The sequence below is a fragment of the Marmota monax genome, unplaced genomic scaffold, assembly GCF_021218885.2.
Source record: "Marmota monax isolate L192 unplaced genomic scaffold, Marmota_monax_Labrador192_F-V1.1 WCK01_AAM20220418_F8-fsc00124, whole genome shotgun sequence".
Lineage (NCBI taxonomy): Eukaryota > Metazoa > Chordata > Mammalia > Rodentia > Sciuridae > Marmota > Marmota monax.
The window spans coordinates 4479818-4499742 of NW_026692505.1; the positions used below are offsets into that span (position 1 = coordinate 4479818).

General features: G+C 34.3%; 1 protein-coding gene across 14 annotated transcripts in view; it reads right to left on the reverse strand.

Annotated features, from left to right (window-relative positions):
* Ptprd (protein tyrosine phosphatase receptor type D) overlaps positions 1 to 19925 on the reverse strand; it is a 2207759-nt gene that overhangs the window by 1367295 nt on the left and 820539 nt on the right. For all 14 annotated transcript variants that reach the window (XM_058579708.1, XM_058579705.1, XM_058579707.1 and 11 more), the window contains one exon: positions 1426 to 1464. The gene's annotated coding sequence lies outside the window, so the exon portion shown is untranslated. The remainder of the gene's footprint in view (positions 1 to 1425; positions 1465 to 19925) is intronic.

Below are 19925 nucleotides of genomic sequence, written 5' to 3' on the forward strand. Positions count from 1 at the left end.
GGGAATTGAACCCAGGGGCAATTTACCCTGGCTCATTTACTCATTTTCCACTGAGATATATCCCCAGTCATTTTAATTTTATATTTTAAGACAGGGTCTTGCTGAGAGTCTCATCAAGTTTCTGGAATTTGTGTTCCTCCTGCCTCAGCCTCCCTCCCAAGTTACTGAGATTACAAGCTTGCACTACCATGCCCCACAGTATAATTTTCTTTGTAAACAAAGTCTAAAGTCTTTAATAACATTTGTAAAAAATGGCAGTCTACTATCAAATGTGCTGCTATTTTCAAGAATGGGAAGAGCATGGGAGAGTCATAATAAAATGATTGTAAGATGTTCATGAAGAGACCCTGAGAAGCATTTGGGAGTAGGAGAAAATGAACAATCATGAAGAGATGCCAATTTCCCACTACTTTCCCTCTAACCCGGCAACATCCAATATTACTGGGGGTAGAGGGGGCAAGACTATCCTGCAATCTATCAGGTTGAAATTCATAGTATTTCTGGTTCATATTATAGATGGGGTCACCCCACAGTCAGGAAAGACTAAAAAGGAATCTATACCAGAGTCTTCTTTAGTATATTGACTAAGGTAAAGTATGAGGTTCCTAATTTGAAGAGATTCAGAACATAGTAAGATCCTATTCTGTAAATTTCAATGTCAGCAATATTTTAATATTTGGAAGAAAAAAAAGGACTGGGTAGAGTCCATCATGAATACCACAACACTGTATGGAAACAAATATGAAACAAGAAAGAATCCATGTGTCAACACCTATCTTTAATCAAACAATGCAACTTTGCCATGCCAAAAATGCAGGTGCCGGGTGAATGTTATAAGAATTTTACGAAGTTTCTTTTACGAAGTAAAAGAGCCACTTCTAGATTTGTAATATTCAAATTGAAAAACTTTAAAGTTTTGCATTATTATATCTGCCACTTTGTGATTTTATCTTGCTTTTACATTTGATTATTAGAAAACATTTCAAATTGATACTTACTGCATCATACCCACATAGTTCTCTTTCCTATCTCTAACTCTTTAAGTAGGGAGTGTTTTTTTCTTTAAGAAACAAATGCTACCCTTGTTTAAAGTGTTCTCTTGATCCATGAACTTGAATCTTTAAGATCTGGATTTACTAGATCATCTGACTTGGGTTAAGATGTAATTGGCCTTATGAGATTTAACCTCAGGGGATGAAAATGAGGGAAGAATTAAGAAAAAGGATTTAAGTCTTGAGATTGGAAGAAAAGCTAAGTTTTAGTGGCAAAGTTTTTTAGTGCCAAGTTTTAGTGGCAAAGGAATAAAAAATATAAAAAGGCTAACAGCTCTACAAATATACACATACACACACAAACACAAACACACACACATATATTATATAAAATATTTACATAGATAAAATTAAAAAAAATAAAAATACTTACCAGATATTTGAAGTCACCAGATGATCCAGGAGTCCAAGCCTGATAAAAAGCATATCAAAGACAAAGAAGACAACATGTTTTAGTTGTCGGGGTAAGAAAGCAGACAATATTATATTGCTAATCATTATAAAAGTCACACAGTTGTGAAATTTAGGAAATCAGTTTCCTAGCTAAATTGTATTTTTCATTTAAAAGGTATTTTAATATTTAGGCTCATAGTTTGCCATTATAACAAGGAAAATATAGTCTAGCTCCTGAAAGGATTATTCTGATTATTCAGGTAACCATAAAACTTATTCAGTTAATTCTCTCATTCTCAGAATTAGGGAGCATATTATTAAATGCATTTAAGTTCTCCAATATTTAGTACATAAATTTAATCTTCTTATGAGCTAAGTAGACCAAAGCTTCATTAAAAAAAAAAAAAAAAACTTTTCCTATTTTCAGGTCTTTTCTGGATAGCAGACAGTTATTAGTTGTACTTTGATGAATTTGTGAAAAGTAAATTCATGAAAGACATAATGATAAAAATAAAAGGCTTTTAATTTCCAAATGATATTAAAATGCAGCCTCTATTTTTAAAAGGTGTTTGAAGTTCAAATGAAAGGCAATATCTGAGCAGCTCAAATTCCCAAGAGAAGGCCCAGCTCCTGCCATGGGATGCAAAGGTTTTATAAATGTTGTCCTGTATAAAGGCAATGGCAAACATTGTGAAGCCTTTTGTAAATATGACTTGCCTGCCTCTGTGTTTGAGCAGAAATATTGAACTTCTAACCATTATTATTATAAAACAAAGGAGATTATTTTTTAAACATTTGATGGTAGCCTTCTCCTTTTGCCTTGGGAATCAAGTTTGAAATTACATACTGCATGAGTATTAAAACACATATCATTCTTTGAAACAGAATGAAAAATAAATGTGAGAAGGAGTTAATATTGATTTTATATGTGCATATGAATGTGGGTCTGCATCTTATTGTCTGAAAGTTTAAATAAGGTTATTTCTGTCTGGCCAGAATAATCTCCATAATGCTGGACCACTAATTGGTAACAAATTGCCAGGAATGAAGCTATTAAAATTCCTTCTGTAATGCCTAAAATTATTTGAGGGGACAAATGGTTCGCTGGGGAAAAGCAAATAATGGGATCTTGTATTTTAAGAGAGCTCTCTGAATTCTCTAGCTTGGCTTCAAAGGTGTAGAGGGGATGATGTGACTCCTTAAGTCTCAGTCTGCTCCTATGAGCCATAGAATATCTCTTGGAACGTTTTCTTTTAATTTTATATTTTAAGCTAGTTATATGTTGTGAGTTAGAAACTACAAAAGAACAAATATGTATAGAGTCCAAGAAATCATCACCAAACTCCTACCAGGTAAAGAACTAGAATATGATTGACACATAGAAGCCTGTGGCTTGCTCTGTCACAGTCTGTAAGACTCAGATGATTGGAAGGGATTTGGAGGAACATTGCACTAATGCCACCTGTTCATCATAATTTCATATGACATACTGAGTATGCATTTCCAGGGAGGCACAACGCTTAGGAATAACACACAATGCCACTTGAACATGTTGTTCCTGTAATTTTATTCAATAATTATACATACTTTCCAAAATTTCCAGACTTTTTTGTTATAGTTTTATTTTGCCTTACTCTTAAAACTTATATGATTAGAATCATTTGATTTGCATCTCTGTGTGTTTGTGTGTGTGTCTAGTTTCTTTTCCTTAACATCATATTTATAAGATTCATCAGTCTTGTTGCTGGTATATATACTTAGTTTGCATCACTTTGTAGCAATTCATTGGCAAAATACTTCAAAATTTTATATTCTACACACTATAGTAGATATGTAGATATTTCCATTTTTTTGTTATTATGAACTATTCTACAATGAGCATCCTCATACATGTGTGCACACATGCGCACGTACATTTCCTATGTGTAAAATTATTAGATCAGAAAATGTACATATGCTCTACATCAGCAAATAATGCAATAGTGTATACGACTTGCCATTGCTGAGTTTCCATTGTTTCAAACTTCACTAGAAATTGTTTTTATTTGGCTTAAATTAAGCTATCAGTTTACCAGGTAGTGGAATATTATTGTATTTGTAATTTACATTTCTTTGATTACTAATGTTTTAGTAGATTTTCATATACTTACTAGTTTATATGTATGCATGATTGTTTACTTTGCAGTTCTGGGGATCAAACTCAGTGCCTCACACATGCTAGTCAAGTGCTATGCCACTGATCACATCTCCAGCTACAGACACACACTACATATTCTAGATGTGAATTCTTTGTTGGTCACAAGTTTTAAAAATTCACGTCCTAATCATGGTTTACCCTTTTACTCACTTACGGTGCTTAATGTTGAACATTAATTCTTAACTTTAGTGTAATCAAACAATCATCTTGTTCTGTATGTTTATTTTTGTCTCCTATTTATTACATTAATTAATCAAATTCTCTATTATTTCTAAAAGGCTGTTTATATATTATGATTCTTTTGCCTTTTACATATAATCCAAAAAGTCTACCTGAAACTGATAATTTTAGTGTTCTGAGGTAAAATTTCATTATTTCAATATTGAATATTTTCAATATTCAAATATTTTCAATATTTCATTATTTAAGACCAATACTACACTTTCCTTACTTCTCTACAATGCTAATTCTGCCTAAACTAAGCTTTCATAGAAGCTTGGTTTTTCTTTTTAGGCCTTGATATATCCCATTAAACTTTTTGCCATTATCACACTGTCTCATATAATGTAACTTTACATACCCATCTTCCTACTCAAAGGAGGATTTGAGTATTATTTTCATTTTACTGAGATATAAGTTATACAACATAAAATACATTGCTTTAAATTGTGTATTTTGGTGGTTGTTGTAAGGTTATGTGAGCATCATCGTTAATTTCAAAATATCTTCAACACCTCAAAAGGGAATACACATATTAGCAGTCAATTTTAAGTCCCTAACATCTTCTCCTGGCAATCCCTGGTCTACCTTCTTTATGGGTTTACCTATTCTACATATTTAATATAAATGGAATCATACTCTATGTTTCCTTTTGTGTCTGGTTTATTTAACATAATATTTTCAGGACCTATCAGTGTTGTATGAAAAAGTATTTAATTCTATTTTGTGGTTAAATACTATTCTGTTGTGTGGATATACCATATTTGTTTATCCATTCATTAGCCAAGGGATTCTTTAGTTGTTTTATGAATAAAGCTATTATGAACATACCCTTATGAGTTCTTGTGTATACCTATGCTTTTGCTTCTTTTGGATATATTCTCAGAAGAATTTCTAGATCATATGGTAATTGAGGGTTTAACAATTTGAAGAAAAATCAAATGTTTTCTACAGTGGTGTGCAGCTTTTACATTTTATGTTTTCCTAAGGAAAAATGAATGTATTTTATGCAATTATTAGATATTTGAATACCTTCTATGAAGAAATAAGTATTTAAATATTTTGTCAATATGTTGTTGTTATTTTATTATTATTTTGCAATACTGAGCATGGAACCCAGGGCCTCACTCATGCTAGTCTAATAATATATCACCAGGTTCTGCTCCCAACTCCATTGTCAATTTTTAATTGGGTTGATAGATATTGCTTAATTTTAAGTGTTCTTTATGTACTCTGAATATTAGTCCCCTATCAGACACATAGTTTGCAAATATTCTCTCTTATTCTCTGTGTTGTGTTTTCACTCTATTGACTAGTTTATTTATTGCAATACTGCAGAATTTTCTTTGTAGAGATTTCATACTTTTTAGTATACATACTCATTATTTTATGTTACTAGATATAACATTTTTATTTGGTTTATTACTTATATATAGAGATGTAACTGATTTTCTGTTGACTTATGCTGAGATACTTGAATAATATCATATATTAAGATGAATAATTTACCTATATATTCTCTTCAGTTTACTTTATGAATTCTCACTTTATATATGAAGGATGATAGTTTTTTACATATTCTACTCAAATTCTTGAACTTTAAAACCTATCAGCCTATATATATGTGTATATGCATGCATGTGTGATATACTCTTGTACATATACATGATGTATTTTGTTATTGCACTAACCAAGATTGTCAGTGTAATATTGAATACAAGTGGTCAGTTGCATCCTAATTTATCACCACTGTTAGTTTATTCAAAGATCCAATTTTGATTTTGTTCATTCTATTGTAGATACATGTACAATATATTTTCATTATGTAAGTTTCAATATTTATCTTATTTTTCTATACTTTGGTTAAATGTGTTTTTTCCCTAATTTCTTGAGGTGGAAGCTTTGGTTAAATGTGCTTTTTCTCTAATTTCTTGAGGTGGATGCTTGTATTGATTTTCTGCCTTTTTCTTTACTTATACCCATATTTAACATACAGATTTTACTCTAATATTGGCTTGAACTTAGCATTTTAATTTTACCCATTTATAAATACTTTCAAGTGGTTGTCTTACTCTTTATTCTAAATATGTATATATTTTTAAGTGTTCTAATATCTGGAAAAAATTCAGCTGAATTTGCTTACAAAGCACTTACTACAGGTGATGCCAAAGCTTTAAAACATATTGAAATTTGTCTTATAATTCAGCATCCAGTAAATTTTTATAAATGATCAATGCATTCTTGAAACAATATAATCTGCACCTGCATGGTTTGTTCTCTATACACAAATTGTATTGAATATGCTAATCTTGTCCATTAGAGGATATTAGAAGGTACATGTTATAATGTCTCATCATGATTATGGGTTTGTCTTTTTTCTCTTACCTTTACCTCCATCTTTTATATTTTGTAGGCTATGTTAAGAAATACACACCACTTTGGAATTTTTATAACCTCTTATTCAATGGAAACTATTGTCTTTTAAAGTGGTTACATTTTACCTCTAATAGAACTTTTGTTTCTAAGTTGATTTTGTGTGCAATGAATAGAACTGTACCAGTGTTTCATCGATTTCTCTATAAAAGCAAACAATTTTAGCAGAAAGAAATACATACATGGGCTGTCAGCTCACAAGTAGAAGTTATCAACTTTTACAGAGAAGGTTTTAACTAGGTGAATATATATATCTGAAACAGGGAAAATCATGTGTGAAACCATATAGATAGCAATACATTCATGGAACTGGAATTTGAAGTTTATATTGGAAACTGATGTGTCTAACTACTGATGATAAAGTTGAGAACAAATTTGAAATCCTTAACAATGGGAAGACTTTGGTAGTTAGAAATTTGAAGATAAATGACAGAGAATATTTGGACAATTGGGTGATGATGTCCTTGATTAAAATGGAAATATTGTCAGGAGATGGTGGAGTGAGTTTGAGAACAGTGTAGCTTCTCTAATTAGCTAAGAGCCAACTAGATACAGATTCTGAGATCAATAGAAAGTTACATACTGGAGGTACAGATTTAGGATTTACCATAATTTTAGTGATAGCATATGGGGAAATATCTCAACTATAATGTCTACTGGATAGTTAGGGGATCATCAACATTTCATGATCAGATAGCAAAAATGCAATAACCAAAACTGGCCAAGAAACTTAAGAGATGTGGAAGCCAGAGTCACATTCATACAGACCAACAGCATGTTCTTTAGAGTATGAATACAGGAATGTGAAATTCATTATTGCATTTTGAAAGACACAATTAGACAAAATGCTGAAATTTGAAGCTTATTGCTTTGATGTTGAGGTCTTCAAAAAACCCAACCCATGTTGTCACTGCTGAAAAAACTGGAAGACTTATAAGAACATGGTATCTGTCTCTCCATTATATTCTCACAAATACATAATATGGGCTTTCTAATATAGTTGCTTGGGTTTCCACTTGAATTGGGTCTACAAGTATAAACTCTGTTCGCTTTGGGCATGTTCAGTCTTTGGTCTTCATGGCTCATATTTGAAGCAGAAATGTCTACTCATGGACCTGTCAGTCTGGTACTTCAGGTGCCTCATAGCCTACAGTTCCAACTATAACCAAGTACCATGTTCAGGTCGAGACTCCTGAACAAGTAATGGAGACATGTTACTTCTCCAAACAAGGCCCCTAGAGTTAACAACTGTGGAAACCAAATTACTTCATTCTGACCTAAAAAGATTAGTGGAGTAAGTTAGAAATATATCAAGGGAGTTCATTTCCATAACTCTCAGAAAAAGTAAGCTCCCAAGGTTGATAATCCTGCAAATAAACAGATTCTTGGTCATTTAAACTGCCAGAGATCTAAGTCTGAAACATCATTTTTTTTTTAAAGAATCTAAATCTCTGATTTTTGTCATTTTTGCTTATAGTGATCATAATCACCATCTCTTCAGCTTGTTTTCACTAATAAAATAACTCCAGTAATCAGGGCCACTTACTTGCAATATCCGCATATATTTCTACTTGAGACACCATAATAAATCCCTTGGAAACTTAATTCTATGTGCAAGTTCCTCTAGGTAATTCATCTGCTAGTTTTCCTTTCTGCTGTTTAGCCAGAATACTATTGCCTGCCTAGCATTGTACCTTGAGAGCTGTCAAAGCCTCATGTGGATTTCAGGGTATGTTTTCACTGGGCTACATCTCCTTATCATCTGCTATGAAACAGTACCTGTGTTGTATGAAAAATAATATGGAAAAGCCTGTTGGTGTGTTCATTTGTTTTACAGATTAAGTTGAGATTACATTTTTTGGAGGGGGGTTGCAAGTATATATATATTTTCCTACTGTATGGGATTAAGTTCTTTAAAACTTTTAAACATTTTTTATTTCCATAAAGTATAAACGCAGATATTTGAAGGAACTAGGCACATGGAGAAAAATTACTAAAGTTTTGGTGTTCAGAGTCTTTAGAGAGTTATACAAAGTGATTCATAAACACCAAAGAGACTTTCAATTAGTTGGTGTCCTTGGTGACTCAGACCGCAGGTGATGAAACAGAAATTCTTTCAAAGAACACTTTACATTTGCAGCATTAACCTGCTATTTTCTTGATCGATTCCTAAGAAGCTAATTGTTTAGTTCTTGCTTTCAACAACAAGGGGGTAGTATGGTAAACAGACCTTGTTCTCTCTCTTGTTTTTCTTTGTACATAGTAGAGTTAAAAAATTATATACATACATACATATGTATAAATTATATATTACATATACATGTAATATATATTTCTATATCGTATATATATATGATATATAAATTCAGATCAATCCTGAATCAGGGAAGAAAAATGCATTTTGTTTCCTTAATGTCCTTTCATTTCCCATGCCTAGGTCTGAGAATTAGGTGGTAGGCCGAAAGGAAGGAAATATAATCCTATTCCTAAGGCTTTGAATGCCTGTTACAAGTTATTTTGTAAATCAAATGAAAAAGTAGCTTGAGAAGCTAGAATGTACGATAATTGCATCCAGTCAAAGAATGAGGTACATTTTTATTTATTTGTCATATAAAGTTTGTATGTGCCAGGCCCAACTTATTTTGTACTTAACAACTTTAGAAGTTTCATGTTATAATTACCCTATTTTACGGAAAGGATAACTAAATAGAGTTGTTGACCACTCTGTTCATGGTCACACAGGAAACAAACAACAGAACCACAGTGTAAACCCCACCAATCTGGCTCCAGAGTCTCTGCCTTTAGCTATTGCACAATACAGTCTCCCCAGTAGTTTTATAAACAATCACAAAGGAAGTTTTGTACTATATGACAACAAATGAAAATATGTCACAAAGAAAGAAAACTTCAACAACACAATCACAATAAGCTTGCATAGGCAGATTTCTTTACGATCCCTCTTACCAGAGGCCAATATGTTGAACTGGATTGTGCTTTCCACTGGTTACCCAAACAGAACATAGAACTTCCTTACAAAATATCTGAATCTCTCAACCAGGTGGCAAAAAAAGCACATAGCGCTTAAAAGCTTGCATTCAGAAAGTGCACTCTCTGTCATGTATAACTAATTAAAAAACACTTTTTTAAAAGCTTGCATTTGAAGTCAGCCAAAGTGGATTTTTGATGCCCTTTCTCTTGTTACCTTTGGTGAATTACTTAATCCTTTCAACAATTAACTTCACAACCTAATAAAGAAGGTACTGTCCTTATCGTCATTTACAAATGATAAAATTGAGTCACAGGAATGTTTAGTATCTTGCTCAAGGTCACATGGCATGGTGGTATCACCAGATTTCCTATCCTATTGGTCTGGCTCCAGTACAAAACTCATTGAGTCATCCTGAGGTTTAAAGGAGGGGTACCTTTTTTGGCATCCCTCAGTCAATTTTGCATTTGAAGTCTTTGCACATCTTCTGTAGAGAACTTGCAATATTTATAATGCTTTATTTGGTTGAGAAGAGATTTAATAAAGCCAGGTGTGATGTTTCATGTCTGTAATATCAGTGAATCAGAAGACTGAGGTAGCCGAATCACAAGTTTGAGATCAGCCTGGCAACTTAGGAAGACCATCAAAATGAAAAATGAAAAGAGCAGGAATGTAACTCAGCAACAAAGTGCCCCCTGGATTCAAATTTTAGTACTACAAAGAAAAAAGAAGAAATTTGATGAAATATTTGCCCTTCAGCTATAATTGAAGGTTTAGAAAACAGTGCCATTGTTATTTTGACTCCTATAACAACAACTAAAGATAATGCCTGCCATGCAGGTCATTTAGCACATGTGTGCTAAATAGAGAGTAAATGAATTGAGGTGGAGGTAGGGCAAAAATATAAAGCTTCTAGTCTGGTGTTATGGTTTCAAAGTGGTTTGATCTCCATAGATTCATGTGTTGAAGGCTTGGTCCTCAGTGTGGTGGTGGGAAGTTAGGTCATTGAAGGTTGTGGGAAGCCACTTGTGAATTACTTGAGGGTCTTCTCTCTGTATGGCAGTCAGGGAGATTTTAGGTTTAACCTTGGGAACTGTTCCCATGCTGTCTCAACCAATAGATTGCCCTAGGCACAATATATTTATCTCTGTGCTGTGCTACTAGGAAGATCCCTCACAGTAGCTCCAGAGATGGGTGTAACCTGTTAGGAACTGTACAAACCACCTTTAACATTTTTTGGTGAAGAACATTCTATGGAAGGCCTTTGATGCTTCCTGAAATAAATAAAGCAAGTGGGCTCCATTTTCCTTTTTAGTATAGAAGCTTGATCCCTCTGATGGGCTAGCCTGTCCCACCCCTGCTTTCTGAAAATATTTTCTGTGTCCTGTGGTTTGCTCGTCATTCTATCTTGCTTAGCTTTTATTTCTCAGCCAGCCCATTCAACCAAGGGGGACCCCCATTCCCAATGACTGCATGCAATGCAGGAGAGAGAGTGTACTGCACCAGGAAGGGATTAGGAAAGTCTTGGGGGGACCCTTGGTCAGTTCTCTCAAGAATGTGCTCTTAAAAGCAGAAACTCCACCAGTGAGTCATATGCTGGCTTCCTGTCTGATGATCTAATCTTTCACTCTTGCATGCATTCCTACTATGGGGTCATGAGTCCCTCACCAGAGTTGAACTAATGCTAGCACCATGCGCTGGAATCTCTATAACTCTAAGCTAAATAAACTTCTTTTCTTTATAAGCAGACTCCTTCCCTCAGGTGTTTCATTATAGCAATGAAAAAATGGATCAACATATCTGGTGTACTTTATAGTTATTAAGTGCTCAATAAATACTATTTTTATAATATTATAAACTACATCATCAATAGTTTTTGTGTGAGTATTCCAGCAACTTAAATATCAACAATTTTACAACTTTAAACATGTTCTTGAAAATCATTTGATGCAGTCACAAAGCAGCACTGCAACTTCAAAAATTTACAGAAAATATTTCCTTGCAGCTTATTTCCATAATCAGTAAGCCAAATAAAAGACCTAAAAGTAATTGATTTGGATTGAATGTGTTTTTTTTCTCTTTTCATCTATATTGATGTATAATTGACAAATAAAGAGGTGTGTATATTCAAGATATACAATGAAATGCTAAAATATACAGTGTGAAATTATTGCAATAAGATTAATCAACATGCATCAATTCATATAGTTAAAATTGTGTCTATGTGTGTATGGTAAGGATATAAGACCAACTGTCACAGTAAATTTCAAGCATACAAACAGTACTATTAAATATGGTAACCATGTTGTATATTTAATCCACAGAATTTTTCCACCTCACAGCTGAAGGATTATACCCTTTCAAGAATATCTCCACTTTCCCCCCTAACGACCAGTTTTTGGAAAAGGTTAATCTATCATCTGCTTATGTAAATTAAAGTTCTGTAGGTTCCACAGATAAATGAGATCACACAATATTTTTTGTCTTTTTGAGCATTTTCTATTTCACATAGAATAATATCTTCTAGTTTTAACTGTTTTGCAGATGGTAGATTCTTTTAATGATTAGATAATACACAAGCGTGTGTGTGCACACACACACAAATTCTTATTCATTCATTTGTAGATGTATATTTTGTTGCCATATCCTGTATTTTTGCAATAATGTCACAAAAATATGGCAGTAAAGGTATCTTTTGAGATACTGATTCTACCTCCTCAGGATATATGCCAAGAAGTGGGCTTGCTGGTTCATATAATTCTACTTTAATTTTCCACTGCACCAATTTATGTTCCCACTAATAGCATGTAATGGTTTTCTTTTTCTACACCCCACAAAAGTTTACTGCCTTTTTGATAACAGTCTTCCTAACATGTGTGTGGTAATGACTAATTGTGGTTATATTTTGGATTTTCCTAAAGTTTGGTGATGTTGAGTACCTTTTCATATGCCATTTGACCATATGCATGTCTTTAGAACAATCTCTGGTCAGTTCCTTTGCCATTTTTTTAATCAGAGTATTTAGGTTTTGCTACGGAGTTTTATGAGTTTCCTATATATTTTGGGTATTAACGCCTTACTGTATATGCAATTTGAAAATATTTTCTCCCATTCCATAGACTGCCTATTTACTTTGTTGCTTGTTTCCTTTGATGTGAAGAAGTTTCAGTGTAAATTTCTTTTACTTGCTTATTATTGCTTTTGTTTTCTGTAACTTGGGGTCATATCCAAAAAAAAAAAAAAAAAAAAAAATTATTGCCAAAACCAAAAACAAGGAGTTTTCCCCTATGTTTTCTTCTAGAAATCTTAGAGTTTCAGGCCTAGTTTAAGTCTTGAATCCATTTTGAGCTGTTTCTTATTTAATGATTCAAGATAAGGGTCCACTTTCATCTCTTTTCATGTTAACATCAGTTTTCCCACCATCATTTGTTGAGGAGACTACCTTTTTCCTCATTGTGTATTCTTGGTTACCTTGTATAAAGTAACCATGTATGTGTTGATTCATTTCTGGGTTCTTTATTATATTCCATTGGTTTATGTGCTTTTTAAAAAAATGTTAGTACCAATTTTTTTATTACCATAATTTCATAGATTTTGAAACCAGGAATTGTGATGCCCATAGCTTTGTTCTTCTTGCTTAATATTACTTTGGCTATTCAGGACCTTTTGTGACTTTATACAGATTTCAGGATTATTTTTCCTATTTTTGTGAAATAATAAAACTTTTGATGGCAATTGCATTGAATCTATACATTTTATAAAAACAATATTTTAAGATAGTTAAAAATATTTAGTATGAAGATTTCAATAATATTGATTTTTCTAATTCATGAATGCAGGATATCTTTCCATTTAGTTGTATTTTCTTGCTTTCTTTTATCAGTGTCATATTTCTCAGTGTATAGATACAAGAAATATATTTTCTCATGAGGTAATATTAATTGTAGAAATTAGTAATTTTTTTCTACCAACAGGTGATGCTCAAGATAAATTGGCAACCTGTGATTAGTGATGGTAGCACTGAATATCACCAGGTAAGCCAGAAAAATGTCACATATGAAATTACCAGTCTGAAGCAGACCAAGAATAAGGTTGATCTGAAAGATGTTAGGTCAGAGAAGATTCAAAGCTGGAGAAACTCATGTGTCAACAAGTCAGTTCATTTGCCCAGTAAGACCAGGAAAGATGGAGCCTTATCTTTGGGGGATATCTTTGTGTTTACATGGTCACCAGCAATGTTCTTAAATTCACTGGGTGGCCAAGGTCTGTATTTAGGTGAATAACAGTAGAAAGAGAGGCAAAGTGTTTTGAGAGAAGTCCTCAACACAAATACAAGGGGAGTAAAGCACCTCCAAAACGTGTTCAGTATGCAAGTGTTCATTAGTCCAAACAGAACTGCACATGACATAGTGAATACAAAGTTCACAAAAATGGCTGATTGAATTTTTTTTTTTTTTAAATTTCCACAGAAAAGTAAATTGGTAAGAAAGGAAACTAACACTAAAGTTCACTAGGCTAGATCTGAGCTTGTTTTCAAGAAAGAGTTCAGTAATTTTGAAGACTTTTGTTCATAAGTTGATTTCTTCCAAGAAGTAAAAGGAGGACTTTAGTCCCATCTGGAGAAGTCAATAGAGCAGAAAAGATTTCCTTTCTCTTTCTTCCACTGAAATGACTCAGAAGATAAAATAGGAATTTGGAGAGCATCACCCTATACAATTTTCCTGTCCTTAATCACTATCTCTATGCAGATCATATTGGCTGGATCTGCCTTCGCAAACAATCTCTGGATTGCTCAGAGAAACTCCACAATACTTTTCACGCTAGCCATCAAAATGCAAGGATGAAAGAAAAAGTAAAAGGAAGACTTCTTGATCTAGAAGAAGAGACTGTCCTTAAGAGAGATTTTGGTTCCACAGGATTATCTAAACATATGAAATAGAAGACATACAAAGAATAAAAGGAGTTTTAAATTAGTGCTAGATCAGAAAGTTACTTGTGCCCATCTGCCTCCCTCTCCCCCCCAAAAAAAAGCAAAAGGAAAAAGGCAAAGCCAGAGAGCCTGGACTATTCTGGAGAAAACACATACATTGGCAGACAAATCTGCAGATAGAATAATTAGCACAAGTGGGGAAATACTTCTTCAAGACTTAGATCATTAGACCACATCACATCTCAAAATCCATACAGATTGAGATGAAATCAGTAGAAAGACCAATGTGGAATTCTTAAAATTGTACCAAGCTTTGTAAATTGCTATAATTTATAATATACTGAGGAATGAGTATTACTAAGCCAGTAGGAATCTGTTTGAGAACTTGGCTAAGGAGTAGAATAAGACACAAAAAAATATTAAATGTTGTAAAAAAGAGTACAACAGGCAATGATACGCTGAATCCAGGCCTGAGGATAGGAATATTCAACTTCAGATAAGATATCTTTGAAAAGTCCTTTCTTTTCTTTTCTTTCTTTCTTCTTTTTTTTTTTTTTTTTTTTTGAAACAAATGCAGAACTCATTTATTTATTTATTTTTGTTTTAGCTGTGATAAGACAACAACTAGAGAAGTATTGCCTGGACCACAAAGCCAAGTGGGTAAAAAAGGAAACAGCAGTCTAAACCTGCAAACTGTACTAGTCCTGAATGTTCTAGAATTTTTTGCAGGTTATTTATTTATCTGGGCCTACTACAAACTGTTGTAGGGACAAACAAGGCAAGGCACTGAAGATAGCAGGAAAGTTTTATTAGGCTGCAGCCAGGTTCAGAGGGTACAACTTTTGCTGTAATCTATTAATCCCCTGAACCCCAAGTTCAGGTAGTTTCAGAGTTTTATACCCAACAGGTAAGGGGAGGGGCTCAGAAGTTCACAGTCTGCAGAGGTTCACATAAAAGCAGCTTTGTCTTTCACTGTTCTGGGCAAGTTAATGCTTCAAGGACAACACCTGAGAAGGGGAGAGCTTCTTCTCCCCTCTCTTTCCTCCCCCTGTCAGCTGTTACTATGGAGCCCAATCAGTAACTTATCTTAAAAATGTAGACATCTCTGTGAAGCCTAGCTCATGGCCAGAGGCCTTGTTTGCTATTTCTACAAACTACTATACTGGATATGTTTGTGAGAAACTAGTAAGGGGGTGTCCAGCACCTGGAGTGCTTGTATCTTCTCTGCCAGTGGCCAAGTAAAACAGGTGACCCGAAAATAGGAAGTTTATCTACATTAAACTCTTTTGCAGAGACTCTTTTGCTGAGAGTCCTAAAATCAGCCATGGTGAAAATTTCTGGAGAAGCCCAGTTAAGACTTTTCTGTGGAGAAAGGGGGTGCCACTTCAAAACCTGTAAAGGTACAACAGCAGTAAATACAATAGGAGTGTTATATCCATTGCCACAAAAAAAGATTTCAGAGAAATAACCCAGTTCCTGAAGGAAACTTTAGAAACACTGGTTTTCATGTCCACCAGGAAAAGAGGTGGGCAGCTTTCTGGGGACTCACTCCAGACCTATTTGGGGCTTCACCACATCATCTGAAGATGTTTGCTCAGGACGATCAACAACTTCTATCCAGGCTCATGAAGTTTCAGATGAAACAAATGTGGAGTCAACAAGGAATCATCCCAGGGGAATGTCTCATAGGCTTAAGCATTTCCCCATCTAGGGTTCTTAGCTGCCATTAGCATAACCAAGACACTAACATGCTTGCTCATAAGCAAACATGTAAACCGCATTGAAGACTGAATCCACATCCGCTGTAGCACAGAGGCAAGAAATCAGAAAGTTTTGAATATGCTGTTTTAGAAAAGAAAGCACCTGGTGACCATCTGCCAGTTTTCAAGTGTCTAGGTTTAGCAACTGTGCTACAAAGTGTCAAAGACATTCTTTGATAAAGGAACATATGTGCAGGTGGATTTCCTCTGAGACATCCTCCATGAAATGTCACCATGAAGTTCATGATACAAGAGATCTTGTAGGAGTTCACTGCTCTTGGGAGTCCAGCAAACTAGCATAGACTGAGTGGTATCTTAGGTTAATCCAAACAAGATTTTCCTGGATTGCCTTATTTTACGAGTTCACCACTGTAGGATTGGCGTTGCTGTATTTTCTAAACCTGGTGCATATAAGGCAGGTGCTCTAATAACCATGTAACTCTCTGTAATCTTAAAAAATTGGAAACCCCTCACTAAATGTATCATTGCATATTTGCATGAATGCTCAAATCCCCAGTTCTTAACAAGAATGATTTTCAAAGGACAATGATCTAGAAATGTTAAATAGTGACATATTCTATCAGTGAACTATAGCTATAGACATGAACATAGATACTTTAGAACCAAAAATATAAGAAATAAGACAAGGAAGAGAAGTAGAACATAAGATCATGTATATATAGCCAGACCTAGTGGCACATGCCTATAAACCTAGCCATTCGGGAGGATGAGGCAGGAGAATCCCAAATTCAAAACCAGGCTCAGCAAATTAGCAAGTACCTTTCTCAAAATTAAAAAGAGGAGAGAGAGAGAAAATTGGGGCTGAGCATGTAATTCAATGGTAAAGTACCCCTGGTTTCAATTCCTTAGTACTGGGAAGAAATGATGATCATGTGAAGCATAATTTATTTCATAAAGTAACAAAGCTGAACTGAACAGGAACTTCACAGAAGAAATATGAACAGTTAATAGATATATGAAAAAATGTTGAACATCTCTAGCAATTAGAGAAATGCAAATTAAAACTATACTGAGATTCCATTTCACTCTAGTCAGAATGGCAATTATCAAGAATATAAGTAACAATAAGTGTTGGTAAGGGTGTGGGGAAAAAGGTACACTCATACGTTGCTGATAAGACTGCAAATTGATGCAAACATTCTGGAAAACAGAATAGAAATTCCTTAGAAAACTTGGAATGAAACTACCATTTGATCTATCTATCCTTGTCCTTGATATGTACCCAAAGGACTGAAAATCAGCATACTACAGTGACATAGTCACATCAGTGTTTATAGCAGCTGAATTCACAATAGATAAGCTGTGGAACCAACCTAGGTGCCCTTCAGAAAATGAATGGATAAAGAAAATGTGGTATATATGCACAACAGAGTATTACTCAGCCATAAAGAATAATGTAATTAGGGCATTTGGAGGTAAATAGATAGAACTGAAGACTATCATTCTAAGCGCAATAAGCCAGTCCCCCCAAAATCAAAGGTGAATGTTCTGGTATGTGGATGCTAACACACAATAAGGAGTGGGGGAGATGGGAAAGAATAGAAGTTAATTGTATTATATCAGGGGAATGAAGGGAAAGAAGGGGAAATGGGATTAGGAAAGACAGAATGAATCGGACATAACTTTCCTATTTTCATATATGAATACAGAACCAGTAAAACTCGGCATCATGTATAACCATAAGAATGGGAACCTAATTAGGGTAAGCTATACTCCATATATGAATAATATGTCAAAATATACTCTAATGTCATGTATATTTAAAAATAATTAAAAATATAAAATTTCTAACTAAGAGAGAAATGGGGGAGGGAGAGAGAAAGATGAATATTACAAGGGATACATTTTAAGTAATAAAAAAAATCACAGAGAATGTTATGATGTAATCACCTCAGTAGAAAGAAACACTTTGGAGGTGCTGAAGAAATCACAAATGATTTTAATGACAACTGCTAAAGTTACCTCCCCTACTCATGTGGCAGAACAGTTACCTGGCTGGCTGGGGAAAAGCATCAAAAAAACACAAAACTTTGATTTCCTTGGTACTTGAGAGTGTTTACTTTGATTTGTATGAATTTTTACATAGCAAGGTGAATTAATTTGGGGATTTTGATCCACCTCTGGGAATTTGATAATGAATGGATTATACTGTGTATATGTGGGACTCTCAACATCTGAAGCATTGTACTAGGTGGAGGTGGTTGAGTATAATTGCCCTTCTCTCTTATTCTCCTAAGAGTGTCTGTAAGAGCAATATAGCTGGCCTTCTCCCTGCTCCTCTGCTCTGATCTCAAGGTTTGGCACAAGATACTAGCACATCCAGCTCAGCCCCCTCTGGCTCTGCCTCTGCCAGTGGCTTCCAGTCCTCACATCTCTGTCAATGCCTCTGATGTAACTTGATAAATCTGGAGAGGCTGACTCTGTCCTCCAGATTCCCAAGGGTGCAAAGCCTTGGGTTTTCAGATGCACCAAGGATTAGTTAGGAAACTCTGCTTCATTCAATTGTGGGGTATTAAGCCTTTTTGCCCATGCCTTTGAAACCGTTTTTTCCAATCATCTTTGTGATAAAACTGGCTACTTGACCTCCATTTGTTTAGATCCTAAGTCCTAATTCTGTGTTGATTCCAGTTTAGGAGGAAAAGAACAGAATATTACTTATTGATCCTCTAAACCCTAAAAGCAGTGACTATAATAAAGTACTGGATGGCATTATCAGGTATTTATTACCATCAGATCAAACAGTGTTTAATAGTTTTGATTCCTCTCATGACTCCATAATAAGGCAATATTCTGTATAGAATTCAGAATGTACACAGACCAGGGTCAGTGGAAAAGGTATAAATTTTTAATAGTAAATCACTTGTATGTGTTCTACAGTTTTTTAAGGAAGAAAGGCCTCAGGAAGAGATTTATATTAAAAATCTGGCAACTTGTTAGAAACCTCATAAGGCAAAAGTTAAGAGTAGAATTATTTGAACAGCTCTCAGTTTAGCAATGCTGTCTCTATTCCCTTTCATCCATGAAGAGGGGGAGGAGAAAGAGGAGGAGGAAAAAACTTGAAGAATTTGCATTCATTTGGAATTACAATCAGCTAAAGTCACTTCAAATAACCAGTCATCCTTTTTCACTACCTATGTGAAATAAAGAAGGGTGCCCATATTGACTAATATATGTGGAACTCCTTGTATACCTCTTCATAAGAAATACCTCTGGGATTTTGGAGATGAGGATTTAAATTGATAACTAAAAAAAAAATCACGTTTTATATGATTCAATACAAATCTGTTTTACTTAACATTATCATTGGTACACTAAACATTATTAATACAAATTCCAAGTTTTTGCCAATATGTCAACTGATTTATTCCTCTCCCCGATTCATTTCCTGAGTGCAGTCAGAGGTGATGATTATTTAGATGTTTAATTTTATTCTAACAACCATGTACTCCATGTCTTTATTATGGAAATGCTCAAAATAAATAATGTAATAATCTGTTTTTCAATTATCAAGTAAACCAAAAATATAGCTACAAACAGAGATTACACTTCCAGTCTACAATACTATTAGAGGGAAATTAATATACTCCCCCAGCTTAAACATATACAGATCAAGGATGCCTCAATCAAAAATTACCTCTGTTAAGAAAACGCAGCCCCAGAATTCTTCCTATTTTCTTATACCCTGTATTGCATCCTGCTTCCATTTGTTTCATAGTGAGCAATCTCAAAACAAAACAAGAGATTCGCATGAAACAGTGTGTTGATGCTCATAACTTAACACGAAGGCTTGCATTTTTTCAAACTTTATTAATCTAAGTACATTGCTGTTTAACAAAATATCAGGAATCCTGAGTACATAATACATTCCCAACCAAGGACAAGAAATCTTGAGGGGAGGTAAATAATTGGGAAAGTAGGGATTATTTGTTGGAGA